Raw genomic sequence first — 24713 nt, forward strand, 5'->3', positions numbered from 1 at the left:
TTTTAAGGAAAGTTTATGAAAGCGGAAATTAAGGATGGCAGCAAGTTTAAGGCCTATGTCACTTGCCTCTGGACACTCATTCCTTTATGTTTCAGTTCCAGAAAGTAAAATGGAAAAAACTGGTGCTAAAATTTGGGGCTGATATAGCACAGGAGAGTTTCTGTGAGCTTGAATTTCATGTGGCAAGTGCTTATCCTGGCAATAGGGAGTCTCTCTTGTACCAAAGCAGAGCCCCCCAAGGTACCAGATTCTCTTAGTACACAGATATCAGTAGGCTGGCAGGTTCATTAACCTGCTTATGATCTGGTGGAGTATGAGGAGAGGTGTTTCTATTTGTCACCAACCTCCTGTTTACAGAAGGATCACTACAGCATTTTCCACAAACAAAATTCATGAGGTCACTAATTTAGAAGGGGAAAGGGGGCTTCTGGGGTTTTGTTTTGCTTGGTTTTGTTTTATATGCAAGGGCATGAAGTTAACTTAAAATGTAGAGTTGGGAGAGGTAGTTTGGATAAAAACTTTGAAAGGGTTTTTGCGGATATTCATTTCTGGCCATCAAGATGTGGATGTGCATTTCTTAAAATTCTCACACATGACATCTTTCAGCCTGGAGACCCTGCAAAAAAATAAGAAACACTATCACGCCCATAGGGGAAGCAAACCTTCCCTCTCACTGACAGCCATGATGGGCCCTGAGGCTGTCTATAGCAGAGTCAGCCAAGTGACAAGACAATCTTGCAGTGACACCCTTGAAGGGAAAGGGGATTTTCATTGTGCTATATGCTAGTGTTCAGGAATGAACATTGAAAGAGGAATTGTTAGCTGCTAATTTAAGAGATTTATGAAGTACCGGGTTTGGAAAAATCTAGCTTTCATAAAACAGAATAGAATGAAAGCCTAAACCCAGTGTTGCTTACTTTGCCCCCTGAAATAACAGAGCTCTACTGAGACAATCCCTTGGCAACACAAAGGTCAAGGGAGAAAAAGTAAGCAACTCAGGGGCAAGCTGTGACTCATTTAGAGCAAAACACGGATAGCCTTCTGTTACTAAATAGCACTTCTGCCAGGGCCTTTGCTACATGCGTTGTTCCTGCCCCAGCTCTGGCACCTTATTGTTTTGATAAGGACCTTGTTGTCTTTTTACCAACTTCTTACTTGAAATGAAAATACAGCCTGTCTGTTTGCTGTTTCAAGACTGTGATATATTTTCCTAGTGGTTTGGTTTTAAAAGTAAATAAGACAATCTTTCTTTCAAAATAAAATAAAATAAAATAACATGGAATAATACTTATACAGATATATTTATGACTTAGTAATTCCTATGTCTAGAAGTGACTTTCAGAAAATCATTTTAAAATCTGAGTGAGGACTTCCTAGGTGGCGCAGTGGTTAAGAATCTGCCTGCCAATGCAGGGGAAGCGGGTTCGATCCCTGCTCCAGGAAGATCCCACATGCCGTGGAGCAACTAAGCCTGTGCGCCACAACTACTGAGCCCGTGCTCTAGAGCCCACGAGCCACAACTACTGAGCCTGCATGCCACAACTACTGAAGCCCACATGCCTAGAGCCTGTGTTCCACAGTAAGAGAAGCCATCGCACTGAGAAGCCCTCGCACTGCTAAGAATAGCCCCCACTCATCACAACTAGAGAAAGCCCGCACGCAGCAACAAAGACCCAACACAGCCAAAATAATTAATTAATTAAAAAAACAAAATAAAACCTGAGTGAAACCTTGTACGTGGATGTTTATGTGTTTTATTTATAATCATTAAAAACTGGAAACAACCCAAATGTCCTTCAACTGATGAATGTCTAAACAGGCTATGTTATAGTAATAGATTACTACTCAGCAACAAAACAGAATAAATTGCTAAGACACGCAACAACAATAGATGGATCTCAAAGGCACTATGCTAAGTAAATGAAGCCAGACTTGAAAGGCTGGTACATACTGTATAATTCCATTCATGTGATATTCTGGAAAAGGTAAAAGTATAGGGACAGATAGCACATCAGTGGTTGCCAGGAACTGGGGTTGAGGTGAGGGGTTCATTACAAAGGATGAAGAGGGAATGTTTGAGGGTAAAGGAAATGTTCTATATCTTGACTTGGGTGGTGGTCACATAGCTGTATGCATTAGTCAGTACTCATAGAAACATACATTGAAAAGGATAAATTTTACTGTATGTAAATTTTATTATTCTTAAATTTTTTATTGAACTGTAGTTGATTTACAACTATAGTTAGGTTCTGGTATACAGCAAAGTGATTCAAAAGTGATTCAGTTATATACCTCCACAAAAATCTGACTTAAAAACACCCCAGAACTCTACTGACAATTGCTGCTGTAACAATATATACTGAATACTTTGTTCAAATATTGCCTGTTAATAGTCATATTTTTCTTTGAGATTTTTTTTTTTTCTTTTAAAGTTCTATGGTTGGTATTTTCAGCTATTGCACCAATCTGTGCAGTTGACTTACACTGTTTCAGAACATGAAGTTAGAGAAAATTCACTTTGTTAAAATGGATGCATTTGATTAAATAAAGTGACAGAGTATTAAAATGTTACACATTGAGAAATATATAATTTTAGGAATTTTTTCTCTCATTGCTAAAAGGGAAGGAAATTCTTATTTGCAGAATAATTCCAAAGAAAAGTCTGTTTTCCACCCTAGCCCCCTTTTGGTTTTTAAGTAAGGTCTCATTTATATTGAAAAGTTATCATGATACTTTATGGAACAAAAAGCATATTATCTTTTGGTTAGCCAAATACCATTTACTGCAAAATAAGTAAAGGAACCTTCTTGTAAAGTTTATGACATATATGTTTTAATACTTTAATTATTGTGTAAAATGATAAATAAGCTTTCTGTTGTCAGTCTCCATCTTCACGCCCTTCCTATACAGGCTTGTAAATCTTCCTAGGCAGAACACTAAAGAAAGCAAGTGAAATGGGCACTACATCTATGGAGGACAATTTGGCAATCCAAACTGAAAATACCTGCTGATCTAAAGATTGTGGTCTAATGAGTTATTGGTATAGTTGTCCATTTTACGAGATTATTAGTTGTGGCTTAGTTTGTAATTTAGTAATGGCTTGGCAACAACCTAAATATCCACCTGTAGGGGATTGGTTAAAACAAATTGATAATTGCACACAATGGAATATTACACTCCGCCTAGGAAGAATGAGGCAGTTCTTTATGCAGTGATATGGGAAGATATCCAGGATATTTTAAGTGAGAAAAGGAAGGAACGCAACAGTATATATAGTACGTTATGTTTTGCATAAAGAGAAGTACGTATAAGTGTATTTTAATATATAACACATTTTGGGAAGGATACATCAGAAAATACTAAGTGATTGCCTCCAGAACTGGAGTAGTTGAAGACAGGGATGGGAGTGCCAATTATTTTTCACTCTGTTTTGTCATAGTTCTGAGGTTTGCATGGAATCATTTCCTAATTTATATAGATACATAGATAAAATCTATATAAAGAGTTTAGTTTAAAAGACCATGTGGTCACTTCAGAATTTTAGAAAGAAAAATATACTCCTATTGCTGCTGATGAATTACCAGCTTTTAGGGCTAATAAAAACATTTTCATATGCACATTCCTTACAGTTTATTATAAAGCTCCTCAAAATTCTTGAATTTTATTTTTAAAATGCTTATTTCAAAATCAGCAGAAAGTGAAAAAAAACAGCTTCATGAGGCTCCTTCATGGAAAGAAAACAGATAAGAGGCAGGAAATTATGAAGTGTTTTCCAAATGGTAAATCCAAATTAGCTTCCCTGGACAGTTACCGTACTGGGTTCTATGAGACCCTTTGAAAATCCTGTGTAGTCAATAACTATGACTTTGCTTTCAACTAAATTATAGCTTGCCCTGACTGGCAGGATAAGATCTGAAGGAAAGGATTCGGAATGATATCTTGAAATAAAGTATTAATGGTAGAAGATGTTTAGATGACCAAGAAAAAAGGGCTGGCTTGGCTTCATGGGAGAAGTTCAAGCGAGGTCCTAGGGGGCCTCCTGCAGAGAAATTCCCAGCCGACTTCCTTTTTCGGCCGGACCTGTCGAGGGTCGCGGGACTGGACGGCGGGACTGACTCTGGGCTTCGACATCAGCACCGGACCGAGGGTCTGGGAGGTTCGGCCACACCCCCCAGGAGGGGCGGACGGCCTGCCCTCCTGAGCCCCAGAACCGGTAGATCCGGCTCGGCGCGGCCCCGCCCAGCCGAACCTCGCTAGCGGCTACGCGCTGGAGGGTGTGTGCGCGGGAGTGTACAGGCCCGGTCCTGCCCGGCCCGCCCCGTCAGACGCGGTCACCTGGCTCGGGGGCTCGGACCTAGCCCACCTGTGCCAGTACCCGACCAGCCCGCGATCTTTGGACCCGACGGCCGCGCACGTCACCACCGCCAGCTTCACCTCCCGGCGCTGCTGGCCCCGCAGCCCTCCGCTTTTCTGGCGGGGAGGGGCGCGGCGTCGCCACGTGACGTCTTGTCTCCGCCCGACCCTGGTCACGTGGGTGGCGCGGCCGCTGCGTCAGTCACAGTCCTGGCTGCGGGAGTCGAGCCGCCGTCACCACAGCCGCCAGCGGACGGGGCGGGGATCCCGGTGCCAGGTCCTCGTCAGCCCGCCCCTGGCTCCTCAGCCGGCCGTCCCAGGCTGGGCCCAACAGTCATGGAGCGGGGCGGGACCTCCGCCTGTGCTGTGTGAGGTGCGTCGCCACCGCCGCCGCCTGCGCTTTTCGAGAACTCCCGAAGCCCCGCCGCCGCCCGGAGCTCCTCGCCCTTGGCAGTCTGTCGCCGCCCCCCGAGCGGGCTCGAATGCGCGTCCGGTGAAGGTGCAGGCCCCGCGCCGCCTCTGCCGCAGCCGGGAAATGGTTCGGGCCTAGCGGAGCCGGGACTGGAGGTGAGAAGACCCGACGGACTGACTGAGGGCCGGGCCCGGCCGCGGGGAGGGGTTGGGGGAAGGGGAGGACAGGGTCCGCCTGGGGGCTCAGAGAGACCCTCCGGGCTAGGGCTGCTCAATCTGGCTTCCTTCGTCTTCGCGTTCCACCCCCCAACCTCAAAAAAAGAAATTAATTAAAAAAGCTAACCCAATCCTAACAAAAATTCCCAGAAATCCATCTTTTCACCGTTTCTCCTTTCCCCTTTCGTCCCTTAATCCATTCCTTCCCTCAGAAATTCCATCGACTGATCTGTTACTTTTTAATACCCTCCTCAATTTCAAGTTATTTCTAGTTAAAAAGAAAATAGGCCTAGGTTTTATCATTACCCAACTAGTTCTCGCTTTCCTTCTCGCGATCCTGCGCACGTCCTCCTCCTCCTCCTCCTCCTCCTCCCCGCCCCCACCCCCGCAAAAAAGAAAAAAAAAAAAAAAGGAAAAAAAATTTCCGCCTTCGACAGGCGAAGGGGGTTGACTAAAAATGGGAATGTGGGGGTGTAATACTTGAATACCCCTCCCCCCCATAACTTCTGAATCGGTCTGTTCGCTACTTACCCGGATAGCTTGTATTTGGATATTGATGTGTAGGCCTCTCCTCCAGCTGTCTGTGCCTGGGGTTAATCTCGTAATTGACGTCAGTGCTTTGTTCCTTCCACTTTGCTGTTCCTTCCACTCTTTGAGGATGGATCATGGGATATGAGTTTGAGGAGTATCCTTATTGCCTTTTCTTTCACAAACGATACCATTTATAGGACGTTGAAGGTACAAATCTGAAATGCTTGTGTATGGAGTTCAAACCAAGACGAAGAGTTCGATTTAGGGTCCTCACAGTAACTTGCAGTTCAGAATTGTGCGATTTCTTTCCTGCTGGTCTGTTGGAGATTTTAAACTAAGGCCAGTCCCTTTTCCAGTTACCGGTATTTTTCCTGACAGAATCTAGGCTATAGTTGCTTGTGAATAGGATGTTTGTAAATATGACGTTTAGAATGTGTCTTGTTTTTGAGGGCTCAGATGTTAAAATCGCAAAGCTTTGTTTCCATTTTGATTCTGCAAAGCTTTGTAAAGTGCTCCTTTTATTTAACTGTCCTTTAACTTATAAAAATTGAAATATTTATGAGAACTTTCGTAATTTGGCATTTAATAAAGAGCCTCAATGGCTTGTGAATCTTGCCTAGAATCATCTTTGGTCTTAACGTGCATGAAGAAGTGTTGGCAAGTGGCCATCTGGTTTTTAACAAAGCTGGCTTCTTTAAATTGCTCAGGTTTATTTTACCTATTCACCACTGCCTCCTTCAGTCTCCAAACATTAAAAAAAAAAAAAAACAAACAGAAACAAAAAAAAACAAAACTTAAGAGATTATTTAAAATTATCTTTTGGTGTTAACTTATCTGAAGCAATAAACAAATTTTTTTTTCTTTTTTTTAACACCAGCAGTTTCATTCAGTTTGTGGTGGTTTGCAGGCTGATGACTTTGGTTTTTGTTAGCTCTATAGGAACAGTAGGCAGATTTTGCTTTAAATAAAATTCTGTGTCAAGTGGGGACAAGATAGGATGTTTGTGAAAGACCAGATCTTTACTGTTTTGTTTTTTTAAAAAAAGAGCTTAGCTGTGTTCATTGGAAATGGTCTACAACTTTGAGGTGTAAAGGTGATTCTACAGTAATTAAGAATTCTTAAAGATAGCATATTTTTATTCAGATTCAGTTTCTGCTTGTCAGATAGTGTACAGTCCCTTCTCTGTGGTCTTGAGATATTGTACCCCCTTTGTGACAGTTGATGCATTCTGCTTTGTATTTTAATTTTTTTATAGGTCTGTCATGTCTTTAGAGCAAGAACTGTATTTATACCTTTGTGTCATCCCCAGTATCTAATACAGTTACTAGGTTGAACTTGAATGTGATATCTAACCCAAGATTTCACAAAAAGGTACTCTTAAAAAAAAAACTGTATGAGCAAGTAATCAGTATTTGAAGGAGAAAAAGTAACTATCAGGTATGGAAGATGACAGAAGGTGAAGCCTTCTAAAATTATGTCTTTTACATTTTTTTAAGAGTTAAGGTAAATGTCATGGTTTTATGTGTACCTGAGAGGAACAAAGAAAACAGGTATTTCTTCTTTTGTGGCCATCTACTGGTTTAGAATGGAGTCCAAAATGTATGAGGCCTTCTCTTCATAGCATTTTTCATAAAAATCAAAGAGGTATACTTAAATATTGAAGGCACACCTGAACAATTGACCCAGAAGTTCAGTGTGTATTATAAAAATGGATGACTTCGATTTGATTTTTTAATTTATTTTTTTTATTGAAGTATAGTTGATTTACAATGTTGTCTTAATTTCTGCTGTACAGCAAAGTTACTCAGTTATATACATACGTACATTCTTTTTTATATTCTTTTCAATTATGGTTTATCCCAGCATATTGAATATAGTTCCCTGTGCTATACAGTAGGATCTTGTTGTTTATCCATTCTGTATGTAATAGTTTGCATCCACTAATCCCAAACTCCCAGTCTGCCCTGCAGTCCCCCTCCACACACAAGTCTGTTCTCTATGTCTTTGAGTCTGTTTAAGTTTTGTAGATATGTTCATTTATGCCATGTTTTAGATTCCACATATAAGTGATATCATATGGTATTTGCCTTTCTTTTTCTGACTTACTTCACTTAGAATGATAATCTCTAGTTGCATCCGTGTTGCTGCAAATGGCATTATTTTATTCTTTTTTTTTTTATGACTGAGTAGTATTCCATTGTGTGTATGTGCCACATTTTCTTTATCCATTCATCTGTCAGTGGATATTTAAGTTGTTTCCATTTCTTGGCTATTGTGAATAGTACTGCTATGAACATAGGGATGCATGTACCTTTTTTTTTTTTTTAATTTATTGGCTGCATTTGGTTTCCGTGCGCAGGCTTTCTGTAGTTGCGGAGAGTGGGGCCTACTCTTTGTTGCGGTGCACAGGCTTCTTATTGTGGTGGCTTCTCTTGTTGCAGAGCACGGGCTCTATGTGTGCAGTTTTCAGTAATTGCGGCATGTGGGCTCAGTAGTTGTGGTGCACAGGCTCTGTAGTTGTGGCACACTGGCTTAGTTGCTCCAAGGCTTGTGGAATCTTTCTGGACCAGGGATCGAACCCATGTTCCCTGCATTGGCAGGTGGATTCTTAACCACTGCATCACCAGGAAAGCCCTTTAAAAAAAATTATTTATTTATTGTTTGCATTGGGTCTCCATTGCTGTGCGTGGGCTTTCTCTAGTTGCTGTGAGTGGGGGCGCTACTCTTTCATTGCAGTGCTCAGGCTTATCATTGCAGTGGCTTCTCTTGTTGCAGAGCACTGGCTCTAGATGCACAGGCTTCAGTAGTTGTGGCATGTGGACTCAGTAGTTGTGGCTCACTGGCTTAGTTGCTCTGAGGCGTGTGGGATCTTCCCAGACCAGGGCTCGAACCTGTGTCCCCTGAAATGGCAGGCAGATCCTTAACCACTGTGCCACCAGGGAAGTCCCCATGTATCTTTTTGAATTATAGTTTTGTCTGGGTATATGCCCAGGAGTGGAATGGCTGGATCATATAGTAGATTTTAGTTTTTTATTTCAGCTGTATTCTACAGGTATCTTACTATAAAAACTTTCCTGTATAATGTAAAGGTTTTCCAGCTTTTGAACCCCCAGTCTTCATTATGGTTTTGTCATTTCCTTTTTTATTTCCTCTGATAAGTTGGAACAATTATATTTGATTTCTGGGAGGGTGTTTGCCAGTCTCAGTTATTGTGAAATACGGTGTAGTCAGTGACTAAAAACTGCTTAAAGCTAACCTGACCTGTTACCTTGATACTTTTTCCTTTGGTTTAAGAAAAGCACCCCTACTTGTAGTAACTCCCAACACCCAGAGACTGACATGAGTAGGTTGCTCTGGAAAGCCAGTATGGTTTGGCTACCCAGATCTGTCCTGGGAGTGGGCTTCCTCAGGCTGCTTTGGACTTGAATGGGTCTCCCCATGATTTTGTCAATTTGGAGCTGCCTAGTGGGTTATGACATTTCACTTTGACTTTTCCTTTTCTTGTCATCATTAGTGTAGTTACAGTTTTATGGAAAGTTGTGTACAGTCAGTATTCTTCATAGATAGGCCTTCCCACCTCTTTCCAATTGCTGTCATTTCTTGCATGTGTAATACCACTTTTGCATCTGTAATACCACTTTTCCTCTCTTGTTTCCTACCTCTTAACATTTCACCATCTTTTAAGGCACAATGCAAATACCGTTGCCTTTAAGTTTTACTTGATTCCCCACCCTACTTCAGTTGTGACCTATCTCCTTTGAATCCCTGTATCACTTTGTATTTCCCTTAGTAATTATTTGTTATGCATCTAACTATGGGACTGTAGCATGCTGGATGACATTGAGCACAATCAGGGAAGACTCAGTAATAGAATAAAGACTGTGTTATACTATTTTATTATGTATCTTTAAGAATTAAAACAATAATCCAATTTAAGATTTTACTAAAATAGTTAACATTAATTCCTTAATATCATCACATATTCCAGTCAGTGTTCAGATTTCCCTGATTACAGTTTTTGTTTTAACAGTTTGTCTGAGTTAGGATCCACATAAGGAAGAAACCAGGCTTTTGCCCTATGAGATTTCTCACAGTCTGGAATTTGCTGATTGTATCCCTGTGGTTTCATGTAATATGTTCTTCTGTCCACTGTTTTTTCCTATAAATTGGTAGTTACATCTAGAAGCTTGCTCCAATTCAGGCTTGAATTTTTTTTTTAATGGGACGAATACTTCATAGGTAGAGTTGTGCACTTTCTATGTATTCTTTTTTAAAATTAATTAATTAATTAATTAATTGGCTGCTTTGGGTCTTCATTGCTGTGCATGGGCTTTCCTCTATTTGTGATGAGCAGGGGCTGCTCTTCATTGTGCTGTGCAGGCTTCTCATTGGTGTGGCTTCTGTTGTTGCAGAGCACAGGCTCTTGGCGTGTGGGCTTCAATAGTTGTGGCACGTGGGCTCAGTAGTTGTGGCTCACGGGCTTAATTGCTCCACAGCATGTGGGATCTTCCCAGGCCAGGGATTGAACCCATGTCCCCTGCATTGGCAGGTGGATTCTTAACCACTGTGCCATCAGGGGAGTCTCTCTATTTGTTCCTAAATGCTCAGCCTGGCTTTTCATCCTAGCATGCCAGTGAAGTTACCAAGGCCACCTATGACTTCTACATTGACAGATTGTAGTCATTGCTTACCCTCTACCTCTTTCTATACTTGGTATTGTTAACCATTGTTTCCTTGATACTGTTTTTTTTTTCTCTTGACTTTTTTGACTTTGTCCCTTTCCTGCCTTTCTTACTACTAGCTGCTTCTTTGCAGACTCTTAATTCTCTGCTAATCATATTGATAGCTATGAATTTTCGCCTTGACCTTCTCTTTTCAGTTTTCCATGTGATTTCTTCCATTTGTATTGCTGTAGCTACCATCTTTAAGTATTTTAAACTTACTAGAACTCTTTGATCCAACTGACTATCCCTCTTTAGATTGTCCAACAGGTACTTTGTTTTAGTTAGGAGAGCGGACACATACATAACTTAAGCAAAAAGAAGAATTTATTGGAAACGTGGGTATCCCATGAATTCTGAGAAAGGCTGTCAAGTCATAGGAGGACAGCTAGAACTCAGGAACAGTTGGATCCAGGGGCTTCATATGTGGTTAGGAGTATCTCTTTATATCTCACAAGATACTCTTTTTTTTTTTTTTCCCTGAAGATACTATTTGTGTGTTCATTTAGTTCTCTCTCACTGCAGATCAACTTTAACACTTACTAATATCTTTTGAGTTTTAAATTTTATAGCATCTGCTAGCAGAGAGACTGACCTGATGCTCAATCTCAAATATCAGGAAGGGGACTTGTTAGGTTATATGTCCACCTCTGGATCACAGCTTTGGCTAGCAGGCTACATCCCAGAGAGAACAGGAGTAAAGGACACTCTAAAACACGGTTGTCCAATTCATTCATTCCATGGCTGTTTAGCACACACACACAAAGTCCTACTTTTATATACATTACATATTTCTTTAACATAATCTCACTATTTCTGTATACCAGCAAACACTCTCATCTCTTCTATGGAAATAACCCAAATTCATATCTACTTACCACATCCAGAGGTCATTGTTCTCTGAGTCCAGGTTCTAAAGGTGATACTCTTTGTTAATCAGACCTAGATATGCTTTATCACATGTCTGAAAATTGTGGACTAAATGTTAAATTTAACCATACCTAACATAACTGATACACAGCAGTAGAAAAAAAAAATAACTAAAACATGTATGAGGGGAGGGGAGAGGAAGGTATCATTGTTCCAAAACTTACACTATGTCTTGCTGGACAGGTACAGTATGAGGTGAATGATAGAACCAGCACATTCCATGGCCCTTCATTTGTTGACTTACTTCCTTGCAAGTGGGGTGAGTTCTTTGTCAGCCAAATGAAGATTTTCAATTCTGACCACTTTTCTATTGTCTTAGGTTGAAACTGACACTTAGAGGACGTTTGAAAGAATTTTAGGACGGGGCAGTTCTGTGTTGCCTTAGCACAAGGGTTGATACTCTATGGTTAGTAGGCCCAATGCTGCCTGCTTTTGTATGGCCTGAGGGCTAAGAATGGTTTTTATATTTTTTAAAATGGTGGGAAAAAAATCAAGGTAATATTTTGTGGTGTGTGAGAATTATAGGAAATTCAAAATTCAGTGTCCATGAATAAAGTTTTTATTGGAGCATAGACAACACACCCATTTGTTTATGTATTGTACATAGGTGCTTTTGCTGCTACAATGGCAGAGTTGGGTATTCCTAACTTTGTGACCCATAAAGCCTAGAATTTTTTTTTTTTAATTTTTTGATTTTTTAATTTTTAAGTTTTTTTAAAAATTTTTATAAATGTATTTATTTATTGGCTGCATTGGGTCTTCATTGCTGCACACAGGCTTTCTCTAGTTACTGCGAGCGGGGGCTGCTCTTCATTGTCGTGCGCAGGCTCCTCATTGCAGTGGCTTCTCTTGTTGTGGCACATGGGCTTAGTTGCTCCGTGGCATGTGGAATCTTCCCAGGGCAGGGCTCAAACCCATGTCCCCTGCATTGGCAGGCAGACTGTTTACCACTGCGCCACCTAGGAAGTCCAAGCCTAGAATATTTACTCTGTGGCTTTAAAAAAGTTTGTCAGCGTCATCTTAGCAGATCAAATGGCCTGTAGTGGATGTTTAAGTCTGTGAATTGCCTTAGAGTTGAGCAGTTAGTTACAAGGTCCTATTTATTGTGGTGGTTGTTAGGGTATTTTTTGTTTGATTGTGTGTATATATATCTGTCTGTCTGTATGTATATATGTGGGTGTACATATATGTGTGTATACATTTTTGTGTGTATATATATACATTTACATATACATACAGATATATAAATAAAACAGGTGGGATCTGCACATTGGTCTAGCTTTAGTTAGGGATTGAGGCTTTATCTGTCAGCTGTACCCTGAAGGTAGGATCACACTATAGGTTGCATTGTAACATGGTTGCTCTTAGTACAGCTATGTGAATGGGGGAGAGAATTTTGAGAAAAGCTGGGGGTGAATGAGGTGAGACTAGAAGCTGATCAAATAGTCCCTGTAAGTGTTGATCATATTCAGATTAACTAGTCTACTACTTGTCAATCCCCTCACCCCTAAATTCTGCTATTTTCCTTGCCTTGGAGAATGTACCACTGTCATTGTTTTTTCTAGAAACCTGCAAGTTGTCCTTGATTCCTCTATTTTACATCTCACATCTGTCTGGCTGCAAGACATATTTGAATTCAAACCCTTTATCTACATTATCAACACTCCTACTATTACTGCCTTAATCCAGGCTTTCATTTCTTACCTGGGTTAGTGCAATAGTCTTCTCAATAATTTCCTTATAATCCACTTCATCTTGTACCAGAATGATTTTGTTTTCCCTCTAAATTGCAAACTCACTTCTCTTAGAACTCCTGAGTAGTATTGCATTTTCTGTAGTATTCTTCTGACTGGGAATTCTTGTACATTAATGAGTTTTATGTCATTTCTAAAAGACTGCTTTATAGCCAAGTAATCCCTTTGGGAGTTTGTTGCTATGTTTAGATTTTGTTTATTATTGTGTTTGTGCCAAGTTATAAAGTATTGTACTAATGATGCTCAGACAGGGAAAGATGGCGAGTTAAATTGGATCGTGTCATGGTATGTGTTAGTATAGTCAGGCCAAACCCCGGCTTAGTAGTTAGTATCATATTTTCACTGTGAGATGAATCTGGTAGATCCCATATTGTAATCAATCAGTGTGAAACAGTTTGTTTGCAATATGAGTGTTTTATTCCAAACTTAAGCAATGATTATGCTAGATACACATTTAATGTAGTTTTCATTAAGGTACTAAAGCACAAATGAACAAGAAAGATTGCCAGAGTTAACAAGTGTGGCCTCTTTAAAATTGACGTTTAAGGACTGTTAGCTGGTATGGTAGTCTATATATAAGGTTGTATTTCCCTAAGTTAGCAAATAAACACTTGCAGTTATTAAATCTGTTTAGTTTGACATATTTATAAACAGTAGTGTTTTTGAAGTAAAATTACAGAAGTGTTTTCAAACATAGAGCTATAGCAATTCCCTGGCAGTCCAGTGGTTAGGACTCTGCTCTCTCACTGATGAGGGCCCAAGTTCAGTCCTTGTTCGGGGAGCTAAGATCCCACAAGCCATGCAGCAGAGCCAAAAAGAAAAAAATGTGTGTATGTGTATCTATCCATCTATGTATCTGTCTCTCTGTCTATCTATCTATCTATCTATCATCTATCTATCTAGAGCTGACACTACATATTTCCAGGACTGAATACATCATTGGTTTAGTTTATGTAAAATAGTATAATCTGTTACATTAGCGTGTGTGTATGTTTTCCTTTTTTTGGCTGCACTGCATGGTATGCGGGATCCTAGTTCCCCAACCAGGGATTGAGCCTGTGCCCCCTGCAGTGGAAGCGTGGAGTTCCAACCACTGGATCTCCAGGGAAGTCCCACTTTAGTGTTGTTTAAATTTTTGTTTTGAATTTAATTTTTAAAGTTGTTTTAGTGTTACAGTTGCATAGTTCATAGCTAATTTTTTATCCATACCAAATTCTTAATATTATAATTTTAAAAACATCATCACTCAAGATCTGGGAGGTACTAATTTTCTCTGAAAAGGTATCCTCATGCCTTTCACATTTCAGAAACAAACCCATAGGTCTAGTCTGATCCCATGTATTTCTCCAGTCTTATGTTTCATTTTGTACTCCCCCAATCCTATTTTCCAGCTACTCTTGATCTACTTCTGTTCCCTGGGTGTATGCTATATTCTCTCTTCAGGGTTGTTCCACATGGTGTTCTTTCTGCTCAGAACTAACCTCTCGCCCTCCCTCCTCTTCCTTCCCTTGCTTCCTCCTACCATCCTGCTACCTTTCTGTAGTTGGTCTAGCTGCAACCAAATCTTGGAGATGATGGGTAACTTTTATATTTATATCTTTAGCCTTAGTGCAATGTCTGATGCAACATATGCCCTGGTTAACTACAGTGTTAATGTTGTACCTCATATATAGTATTTGTCTATACTGAAGAGACAGATTTTAAAATCAGAGTTATAAAGCCTTCAGAATTCCTTCTGAGTTCTGTTTAAATATGTTACAAGTCTGAATTAGAAAATATTTTGACAGTAAGTTTACTCTTATCACTTCATAAATTGGCTTTGCAAAGTAAATATTCTCTGTGCCATAATAAATAACTGATTTATAATTTATAAGTTTGTGTTCCAGTGATTAAAAAGCAGAAGCCTTAAATGACCTTAACTACCTTTTAAAGCAGTGTTCTTATTTACATTATAATAGAACCTTATTAACAATAATTTAGGGTAATTAGGATAGGGACTGATTTAAGTTCACAAACCTTGAGTATATGTCTTCTTCATTCAGTGCATTAGCATTTTCTCTCTAACCTTTTTTGTAATATTCAAGGGCATTAAATATATTTTAGGAAATCCAGATACTTTATTACCACCTGTCTTCCACATATGCAAATAAAGATGAAATTAAGCAGAAATAATTCCTTTTTAGTGTAAACTCTGAAGAACCTTTGCTGTGTAATGCTTTTTAACTTTTGTTTAATTTGCTGTATGCATTTTTAAGTAATAAAATTACTTTTATTTTGCTTTTTGGACCTGTGTTATTTTCTCTTGGCTTCCTCAGGTACTATAAATGAAAGCAGTCTTGCAGTACTGTTTTGAGCAGATCATTTCTTTCTGGGTGTTGTTACTGAAACACTTAGTTTTTATACCTTCTCAGTTTGCCAAGTATGATGCTGAAATTTTACAGTTTAGCACTTATATTTGGTGAACATTTGAGAGTACTGGGTTTAAGTAAAAATAGAAATTGATCATTTCTGTATATTTTTTTTTCTTGTACATATGTTGTTTTTTCTTTTAGATAAACTCTTTTAGAGGAATTGCTTTAAAAACAACAGAATTCATTTAGTATCAAAATTAATGCTTTATTGGGTTGGTAATATATTGAATGCAGGAAAAAGAAGACCTCCTCTCTTATTGTTATAAAATGTAACCAAAAGTCTTAGGAAATGGGAGACTATCTGTGGATAGAAAAAGATGGGTGACATCACACCTGAAACACAACTTTTAGTGAGTACTTTCACTGACTGTTTGACTCTTGAGGCAGTAAGACTGTAGTTGTGATCTTTATAAAATTCATTAAGTGTTTTGAGTATATATCTTGTATGCCAGCCATTGGGTTAAGTGCTGGAGTGGAGAGAGGGGAAGTTAAATGATATCTTCAGTTCTTACTCTTTAGAGTCTTATAATATGGAGGTGAGTAGGGAGGGCAGAGAGAAGAATAACAATTAATAATTCTAATGTAAGGCAAGTGTTAAGTGCCAAATGAAATACAAAGAAATGCTTCAAGAAGTAAATGATTTTAGTCCTCAGAGGATTCTTGGAGAGCTTCTTGGAGGAAAGGGGATATGTGATAAACTTTGAAATGGATGTATTTGGAAGTGGGGAGAAGGAAGGACATTATATGTAGAGGGACTACTTTGAGCAAAGACCTGGATCTGAAGATATGTAGATTATTTTCAGACTCAAATCTTGAAGGCTTTATAAATGTAGATGGGTATTGAACTGTGGACAGCTTTGAAACCTGAGATAAGAATTTTGTACTTAGATTTTCCACAGAGTGTGGAGTTATTAATGACTTTTAAATGGAAGAATGTCTTTTTTAAAAATTTAATTTAATTAATTTATTTATTGGCTGTGTTGAGTTTTCGTTGCTGTGTGTGGGCTTTCTCTAGTTGTGCGGAGCGGGTTTCTCATTGCGATGGCTTCTCTTGTTGAGGAACTAAGACTCTAGGCGTGTGGGCTTCAGTAGTTGTGGCATGTGGGCTCAATAGTTGTGGCTCATGGGCTCTAGAGCGCAGGCCTAAGTAGTTGTGGCACAGGGGTTTAGTTGCTCCGAGGCATGTGGGATCTTCCCAGCCCAGGGATCTATCCTGTGTCCCCTGCATTGGCAGGTAGATTCTTAACCACTGTGCCACCAGGGAAGCCTGGAAGAATGTCTTAATTAGCTTTGTCTAATAAAGATGTAAAGGTAATTATTGATTTATACATTACCTAAGTTTCCAATAAGATACCTTTGTGGGTTTTAGGGTATTTGTATATATTCTTCAAAGGAAGAAACCAAGTCAAAAGACTATTTTCTTCTTTATAAAGAGATCTGTAAAATTTGACTTTTAATCATTCTTTCCACCCATTTATTTATCTTTAAAGATGAAGGTAGACTTCTCAGTTTGATTTGGCTGTATGGTTTTAGAGTTTGGTAGCACATTTTTTTGAGATAAGTTTAAACCAGCTAAATTTGATTTAAACATTTCTCAAATATTAATAAATGCCCAAGAAGTATAGTTTTATTTAATTTTGTTTCTGAAACAGGTCCAGGGCATGTAACCATGCAGGACTACTTACTGGGGGAAGAAGGAGCTTTTAGTTTTGTTACTGAGAGAAATATTATCTAAAGAGAGGCAGCTGGTTACAAGTAATATGAATACTCATATTCTTATGCTCACACTTAAGTGTGAGAATACTTGTGTATGTAATATACATTTCTGCTCTTGAATTGAGGTTTTAAATTGTCTTGTATTTTAAAAAGAACAACTCAGTTTATCAATAATCAGTTTGGCAAATAGTGTTTCAAATTAGTTATTGAACAATTGAATATTTGCTTAATGACATGATAAACACTGATTGTGATACTGTTTGGTTTTAAACATGAGGAAATAAAGTTTTGCTTTATCGGAAAAAGCTTCATGGAGGAAGTGAATTAAGTTGTCATTAAAGTGTCAGAGTTTTATAGCTTAACACATTAGTAAAGAAGTACGTTTCAGTTCTGGTCAATCTGAAGTAAATGCAAATATTAAGAGTCTGCTGAATTAAAATTTGTTGCAGGATAGGGTCTGATTTTAGTGTAATATAAAATACTAATTGTTTCAATTTTGAAATATTAGTATTTTGTGATATAAGGTAAAGAATATCAGGACCTCAAGATATTATTTCCTAGTAAAAGAGATAACCATTCCTTTCTAACCAAATTTTGAAGTTCATTAATTTATTCATTTAAGTGATTGTCTACTAGGTTATGTTCTAGGTATGCAATGCTGAAAAACAAACATGTTCCCTGATTATTGTCTAGTGAGAGAGGAAATATTAATGAACATCAAAGTAAGTATGTATTTAATTGTGATCAGGTACTCTGAAGGAAACGGGAATTGTCTACATGAATTTTCTCAAACTGGAAAGACCGCCACAAGTTCAAGAAGCCCAAAGAAGGCCCTTGATGGGAGCTGGGAGGGGGTGGTGGTGAGATATAAAATGAATCTGATGAGATAGGCAGGAGTCACATCAGTAGAAAGTCAAATCCTGGCTTTGTAGGCCATATTAAGTACCTTAAAGTTTATCCTAAGGGAAGTGGAAAGCTTACTAAATTGTTTTAAGCGGGGGTTGAGTGACATGATCTGGTTTGTGTTTTAAAAAGATTACTTTGGCTGCTGTATGAAATATGGATTAGAGAGAGATGAGGGGAATAAGGAGTCCCAGTTACAAGGCTGCAGCATTTGTCCAAGTCAAATATATTTGTTTAAGTCATTTTATGGCTTGTTTTGAACAGTGGCAGTGGAGAAGGAAGTGAACTGATAAATTCAAAACATATTTTGGAGGCTGTGGTTATGGATTGGATGTGGAGAGAGTTGAAGGGAGAGTTCAGCAAGAGCAGTTGGTTGGTAGGATGAGGATAATTGGAGCAGGAGTTGTTGGAGGTAGGGGAAAAGAGATCAAGAAATTAATTTTGGATGTATTAAGATTGATGTTCCTCAGTCAAAGGACATGATCAAACAGGTCCCTGAATCTGTGGTTCTGTATCTCAGAAGAGAAAGGTGTGCTGTGGATCATATTTTGGTATTTGTAGTGTGGGCATATAGATGATATTTTAAGCCATGAGAACGTAGGGAAAGAATGTAGATGTAATCAGAGTCTGAATAAAGACTTAATCTGAGTCTAAATAAGACCCACAGCTGAGTGCAGAGGAGCACCGGTTTTTAAGTCTAGTAGATACAATGTGAGGAGCCAGAGGTGCTAGGAAAACTGAGACGGCTGATGTTATAGAAGCCAAAAGTATATTAAGGAGCCATTAGTGGCTGAATATGCTGAATGTTAGGTCAACTAAAATGATAAAGTATCTGTTGAATTTAGCAACTTGCAAATCACTGTGATCTTGGAAAGGAGTGGAGTGTGGGAAGTTGGAAACAGAATGTTGGAAGGTTGGAAACAGAATGTTGGAAAGTTGGAAACAGAATGTGGAATAGTGATTGGATACATTTTAAAAAGCAATTTGGGTATAGCAATTAAAATTGAAGATGCTCATTCCCTGCAACCTAGCAATTCCACTTGTAGGTGTCTCCACTCCAGGAAAATTCTCACTCATTGGTACAAAAAGAAATGTGTAAAAATGATCATTATAGCATTGTTTGTAATGGCAGAAAAAGGGGAAACTACCTAAATATCCATCATCTGGGGAGTGGATAAGTAAATTGTGTGGATAATAAATGAACTATAGCTGCATGTATCAGGATGGATTAACCTCAGCATAATGCTGAGAATTAAAAAGGCTCAGAGTCTTTAGAGTGTACCCTTTTTAAAGGTTGAGTCCTCTTTCCCGGCTGGAACCATGGAGGGTGCAGAAGAGAAGAGAAAGTTCCTGCTGTGCTAGAAATCCTTAAGAAAAGGCGAAAGAATTTCACAGATCAAGCTCCTGAGAAAGAAGTTTGCCCTTGCTTCAAAAGGCAAGGAGGAAGCTTATCCATGAAAAAGCTAGGCACTATTACAGGGAATACAGGCAGATGTACAGAATTGAAATCCGAATGGCTAGGATGGCAAGAAAAGCTGGCAACTTCTGTCTACCTATGGAACCCAGATTGGCTTTTGTCATCAGGATCAGAGGTATCAATGGTGTGAGCCCAAAGATGCGAAAGGTGCTACAGCTTCTTCGCCTCCGTCAGATCTTCACTGGCACCTTTGTGAAGTTCAACAAGGCTTCAGTTAACTGAGAATCGTGGAACCATGCATTGCATGGGGGTACCCAAACCTGAGGTCAGTAAATGAATTAATTTACAAGCGTGGTTATGGCAAAATCAACAAGAAGCGAATTGCCCTGACAGATAACGCGTTGATTGCTCCATCTCTTGGTAAATTTGGCTTCACCTGTGTGGAAGATTTGATTCATGAGATCTATACTGTTAGAAAACGTTTCAAAGAAGCAAACAACTTCCTGTGGCCCTTCAAATTATCTTCTCTGCGAGGTGGAATGAAGAAAAAGACCACTCATTTTGTAGAAGGTGGAGATACTGACAACAGGGAAGGTTGTTTTGACTGTTCTGGATCCTTTGAATTTCCATGTGAATTTTAGTATCACCTTGTCGATTTCTGTAAAGAAGTCAGCTGGAATATTGATAGGGATTCTGTAGAATTTGTAGGGGGTATTTTAAGGGAGTATTTTCATCTTAATAAATTTTCCAATCCATGAATAGGATTGTTTCCTTTTATTTAGGTGTTCTTTAATTTCTTTCAATAATGTTTTATAGTTTTCAGAGTGTTTTGCTTTTCGTTAAATTTTTCCTAAATATTTTATTCCTTTTGATGATATTGTAAATGGAGTTGTTTTCTTAATTTCATTTTTGGTTTATTTATTGCTACTATATAGAAATACAATTTTTTTTTTTTTGTATATTGATCTTGTATCCTGCAATCTTGTTGAACTTGTTTGTTAACTCTAACAGAATTTTAGTGGATTCTTTATGGTTTTCTATGTACAAAATCATCATTTTACTTTTCTTTTCCAGCTTAGATGCCTTTTATTTCTACTTCTTGCCTAATTGACTTGACTAGAACCTCCATATAGTATTGAATAGAAGTAGTGAAAGGACATCCTTGTCTAGTTCTTGATCTTAGGGGGAAAGCGTTTGGTCTCTCACCATTAAATATGATAGCTGTGTTTTCCTTGTAGATGCACTTTATTAGCTAGAGGAAATTCCCTTCTATTTTATTCCTAGTTTGTTGAGTGTTTTTGTCAAGAAGGGATGTTGCAACTTGTCAGATGCATTTTCTGCATCCGTTGAGATGGTCATTTGGTTTTTGTCCTCTATTCTATTGTCATGGTGTATTACTTTAATTGATTTTTGGATGTTAAGCCAATCTTGCATTCCTCACTTGGTCATGGTGTATAATCCTTTATAATATTGCTGGATTTGGTTTGTTATTATTTGTTGAGTTTATTTATGTATATATGATAAGGTTTTTATTGATCTATAGGGTTTTTTTTCTTGTAATGTCTTTGTCTAGTTTTCATATCAAGGTAATACTGCCCTTACAAAATGAATTGGAAGGAGTTTCCCCCTTTCTGTTTTATGGGACAAGTTTGTGAAGGATTAGTGTTAATTCTTCTTTAGACATTTGTTAGAATTCACCAATGAAGCCATTCAGTTCTGGGCTTTTATTTATAGGCAGTTTTTGGACTACTAATTCAGTCTTTTTACTTGTTATGGGTCTATTCAGGCTTCCTATTACTTCTTGAATAATGTAATTTGGTGTCTTTTTTAGGGATTTTGTCCACTCCATCTAGGTTATCTACTTTGCATACAGTTTTTCATCATATTCCCTTAATAATCCTTTTTATTTCTGTTAGGTTGGTAATATTGTCCCCTCTTCATTACTACTTTTAGTAATTTGAGTTCTTTCTCTTTTTTCTTAATCATTGTAACTAAAGGTTTTTCAATTTTCTAGATCTTTTCAAAGAACCAATTTTTGGTTTTGCTAATTTTCTCTGTTATTTTTGTACTTTATATTTCTTCTCTAATCTTAATTTATTTTCTCCCTTCTGCTTGCATTAGGTTTAGCTGACTTTTTTCTTTTTTAATTAATTAATTAATTTATTTATTGGCTGTATTGGGTCTTCGTTGCTGCATGTGGGCTTTCTCTAGTTGCCGCGAGTGGGGGCTACTTTTTGTTGTGGTGTTTGGGCTCCTCATTGCCGTGGCTTTTCTTGTTGCAGAGCACAGGCTCTAGGCTCATGGGCTTCAGTAGTTGCAGCATATGGGCTCAATAGTTGTGGTGCACAGGCTTAGTTGCTCCGAGGCATGTGGGATCTTCCCTGCCCAGGGATTGAACCCGTGTCCCCTGCATTGGCAGGCGGATTCTTAACCATTGCGCCACCTAGGAAACCTTAGTTGACTTTTTAATTTTTTTTAGTTTCTTAAGATTGGTTTGAGATCTTTCTCCTTGCTTAGTATCAGTGTTAATAGTTATACATTTCCCTTTAAGCACGGCTTTAGCTGCATCTCATAAGTTTTGGTATGGGGGTTTGTTTTTATCATCTCAAAGGGTTTCCTTCTTCTTGTGATTCCTTCATTGAGCAACTGGTTATTTAGGATTGTATTGTTTAATTTCCATATATTTGTGAATTTGTCAATTTTCCTTCTACTCTTGACTTCTAAGTTCATCCCATTGTGATCCAAGAACATACTTTGTATGATTTCATTCCTTTTAGATTTATTTAGACTTGTTTTATGACCTAACATACAATCTATCCTGGAGAACGTTCCGCATGCACTTAGAATACACAGAAGAATGTGTATTCTGCTTTTGTCAAGTGTTCTATACCCATTAGATCTAGTTGAATTATTAAAGTGTTGTTCATTTCAGTGTATCAAAACCTGAGAGACTATACTATTCTACTCATATCCTTTATCTTTTGAATAACACCAGATTATTTTAATGATGTGAGACCTCAGTCGTTTCTGATAGGGAAACAGGCAGTTTGAGCAGAAGGTTGGGAGCCTGAATTATTTACAGGAATGCACTGGCCTGAACCCCATTAATAAGGTCATGAAGATAAAGGGAGAGTTGACAAAGATAAGGTTTCTTTATTCTATTTTCAAAAATAGCTTTATTGAGGAATAATTTGCAATCCATAAAATTCACTTGTGTTTAAGTGCACGATTCAGTGATTTTTAATCAGTTTATGAATGTGCAACTATCACAATTTAATTGCAGAATATTTCCATTACCCTAAAAAGATCTGTTTGTGTCCATTTACAGTCACTCTTCATTCTTTGTTTTACCCTTTATTCGTTTTCTTTTTTGGGAGGTGGGGGAGCACACCACGTGGCACGTGGAATCTTAGTTCCCTGACCAGGGATCCAGCCAGGGGCATCTGCAGTGAAAGCTCCAAGTCCTAACCACTGGACTGCCAGGGAATTCCCTGAGATTGCTATTCTAACCTCTCTCTCATTTCCTTCCTTTTTTTCCCAAGAGGTCCTAAGGATCTTCAGAGAGATATAAATGACTGAGAAATAACCTTTTTCGAATTTGTCCAGTTCCACTATAAATGCAGTTTCACTTGGACAGAGCTGCTAGTAGTGGGTGGATAAGACAGAATAACTGCAGTGGGTAGCAGAAGCTGCCTATCAAAGCCAGCGCTTTCCTTCCTTTAGTACCCCAGTAGTAGTCCATAGTATAATTCACTTTCAGTCTCTTTGGATACTAGGTAACTGAGAAGTAAAGATATATATAGCACATTGTCTGTAGTATAGGTGTTTAAAATTATTTATTTAGATTGATTATAGTTAGTCCACAGAAATAAAGAATGGAAAACTCCAGAGAGGCTGAACAGATGCAGGTCAAGGTGAAAGTCAAAAAGTCAGCCAGAGGGACTTCCCTGATGGTCCAGTGGCTATGACTCCGAGCTCCCAATGCAGGGGTCCCGGGTTCGATCCCTGGTCAGGGAACTAGATCCCACATACCGCAACTAATAGTTTGCATGCCCAACTGAGGATCCTGCATGCAGCAATGAAGATCCCATGTGCCACAGCTAAGACCAGGTGCAGCTAAATGAATTTAAAAAAAAAAGCCATCCAGAAACAAATCAAGAGACTTGGAGAGAGTGTTGACAAATTTTGAAAACCACAGTGTGAGATTTTCATCTTAGATTGAGGAGAGTTTAGGCATGGCCTGCCCTGTAGAGTTTGGGAGTGATCTTGAAAGAAGAGGCAGAAGACTTAAAGGAGGTGGTCAGTAGAGTTAGGATGCAGTTTAGCATAAGACTTAATCCTAATCTTATATTCCTTAGCTAAGATATAGGGCAGGTTGGGAAAGCATAGTTATTACATAATCAAAAGACTATCACTTTTAATAGAAAAATGGGCAAAAGATATAAATAGGCAGTTCACAAAAGAAATACGAATGGCTAAGTAGCACATGGAAAAGATGTGTGGTCTGTTAGAGAAATTGAGTGGAATGCAGTTGACTATGAGCTTTATAAGGTCAAAGACCATCTATGAGTCATTCTCCATTTTATCTCTTACTTCTAGGACAGTGCCTTGAAATAGTAGACAGGCTCATGTATTTGTTGAATAAATGAAATAAATAACGGAATTTTTTTTTTTAAGACTCATAATGTCTGGGATCGAAAATAGCATGGTTAAAGGGCAGTCTCATACTCCATTGGTGGGTTGTCAATTAACACAATCTTTTTAAAAGCAGTATAGTGATATACACTAAAATATACACTAAAATATAGCATATATCCTTTGACTCAGCATGAGCTACTTGTATATTTTGGAGATTAATCCTCTGTCTGTTGCTTCGTTGGCAAGTATTTTCTCCCATTCTGAGGGTTATCTTCTTGTCTCGTTTATGGTTTCTTTCGCTGTACAAAAACTTTTAAGTTTCATTAGCTCTCATTTGTTTAATCTTGATTTTATTTCCAGGCCACTTTTGAAGAATGTTTCTCAGTTTAGGTTTGTCTGCTTACTCATGATTAGATTCCAGTTAAATATTTTTAGCAGGTAGAATACTAAGGTGGTGATATGTCTTTAGTGCATCACATTGGAAGGCACATGATAACAGTTTGTCCCATTATTGATATAAGTCTGATCACTTGATTATGGGTAGTGTTTACTTCTCTAAAGATTTTTTTCTTTGTACTTAATAGCCTGTGGGGTGATACTCAATATCCCATTGCCCCCCCAAGTTTTCACCCAATGGTTTTAGCATTTATTGATGTTTCTTGCCTCAATTATTGCTTTAGTGGCTGTAAAAAAGGAATTTTTTAATTCTTTC

General features: G+C 38.4%; 1 protein-coding gene and 1 pseudogene across 4 annotated transcripts in view; both read left to right on the forward strand.

The window, feature by feature from the left end:
- Positions 1–4437: 4437 nt before the first annotated feature.
- Positions 4438–24713, forward strand: part of AFF4 (ALF transcription elongation factor 4) — a 97593-nt gene continuing 77317 nt past the window's right edge. The window contains exon 1 of one of the 4 annotated variants that reach the window (XM_057735245.1): positions 4438–4920. The gene's annotated coding sequence lies outside the window, so the exon portion shown is untranslated. The remainder of the gene's footprint in view (positions 4921–24713) is intronic. The other 3 variants (XM_057735227.1, XM_057735256.1, XM_057735237.1) reach the window with 3 other exon arrangements.
- Positions 19267–20093, forward strand: LOC130853422 (60S ribosomal protein L7-like; annotated as a pseudogene).

The sequence above is a fragment of the Hippopotamus amphibius genome, chromosome 1 (assembly GCF_030028045.1).
Source record: "Hippopotamus amphibius kiboko isolate mHipAmp2 chromosome 1, mHipAmp2.hap2, whole genome shotgun sequence".
NCBI classification, from domain to species: Eukaryota; Metazoa; Chordata; class Mammalia; order Artiodactyla; family Hippopotamidae; genus Hippopotamus; species Hippopotamus amphibius.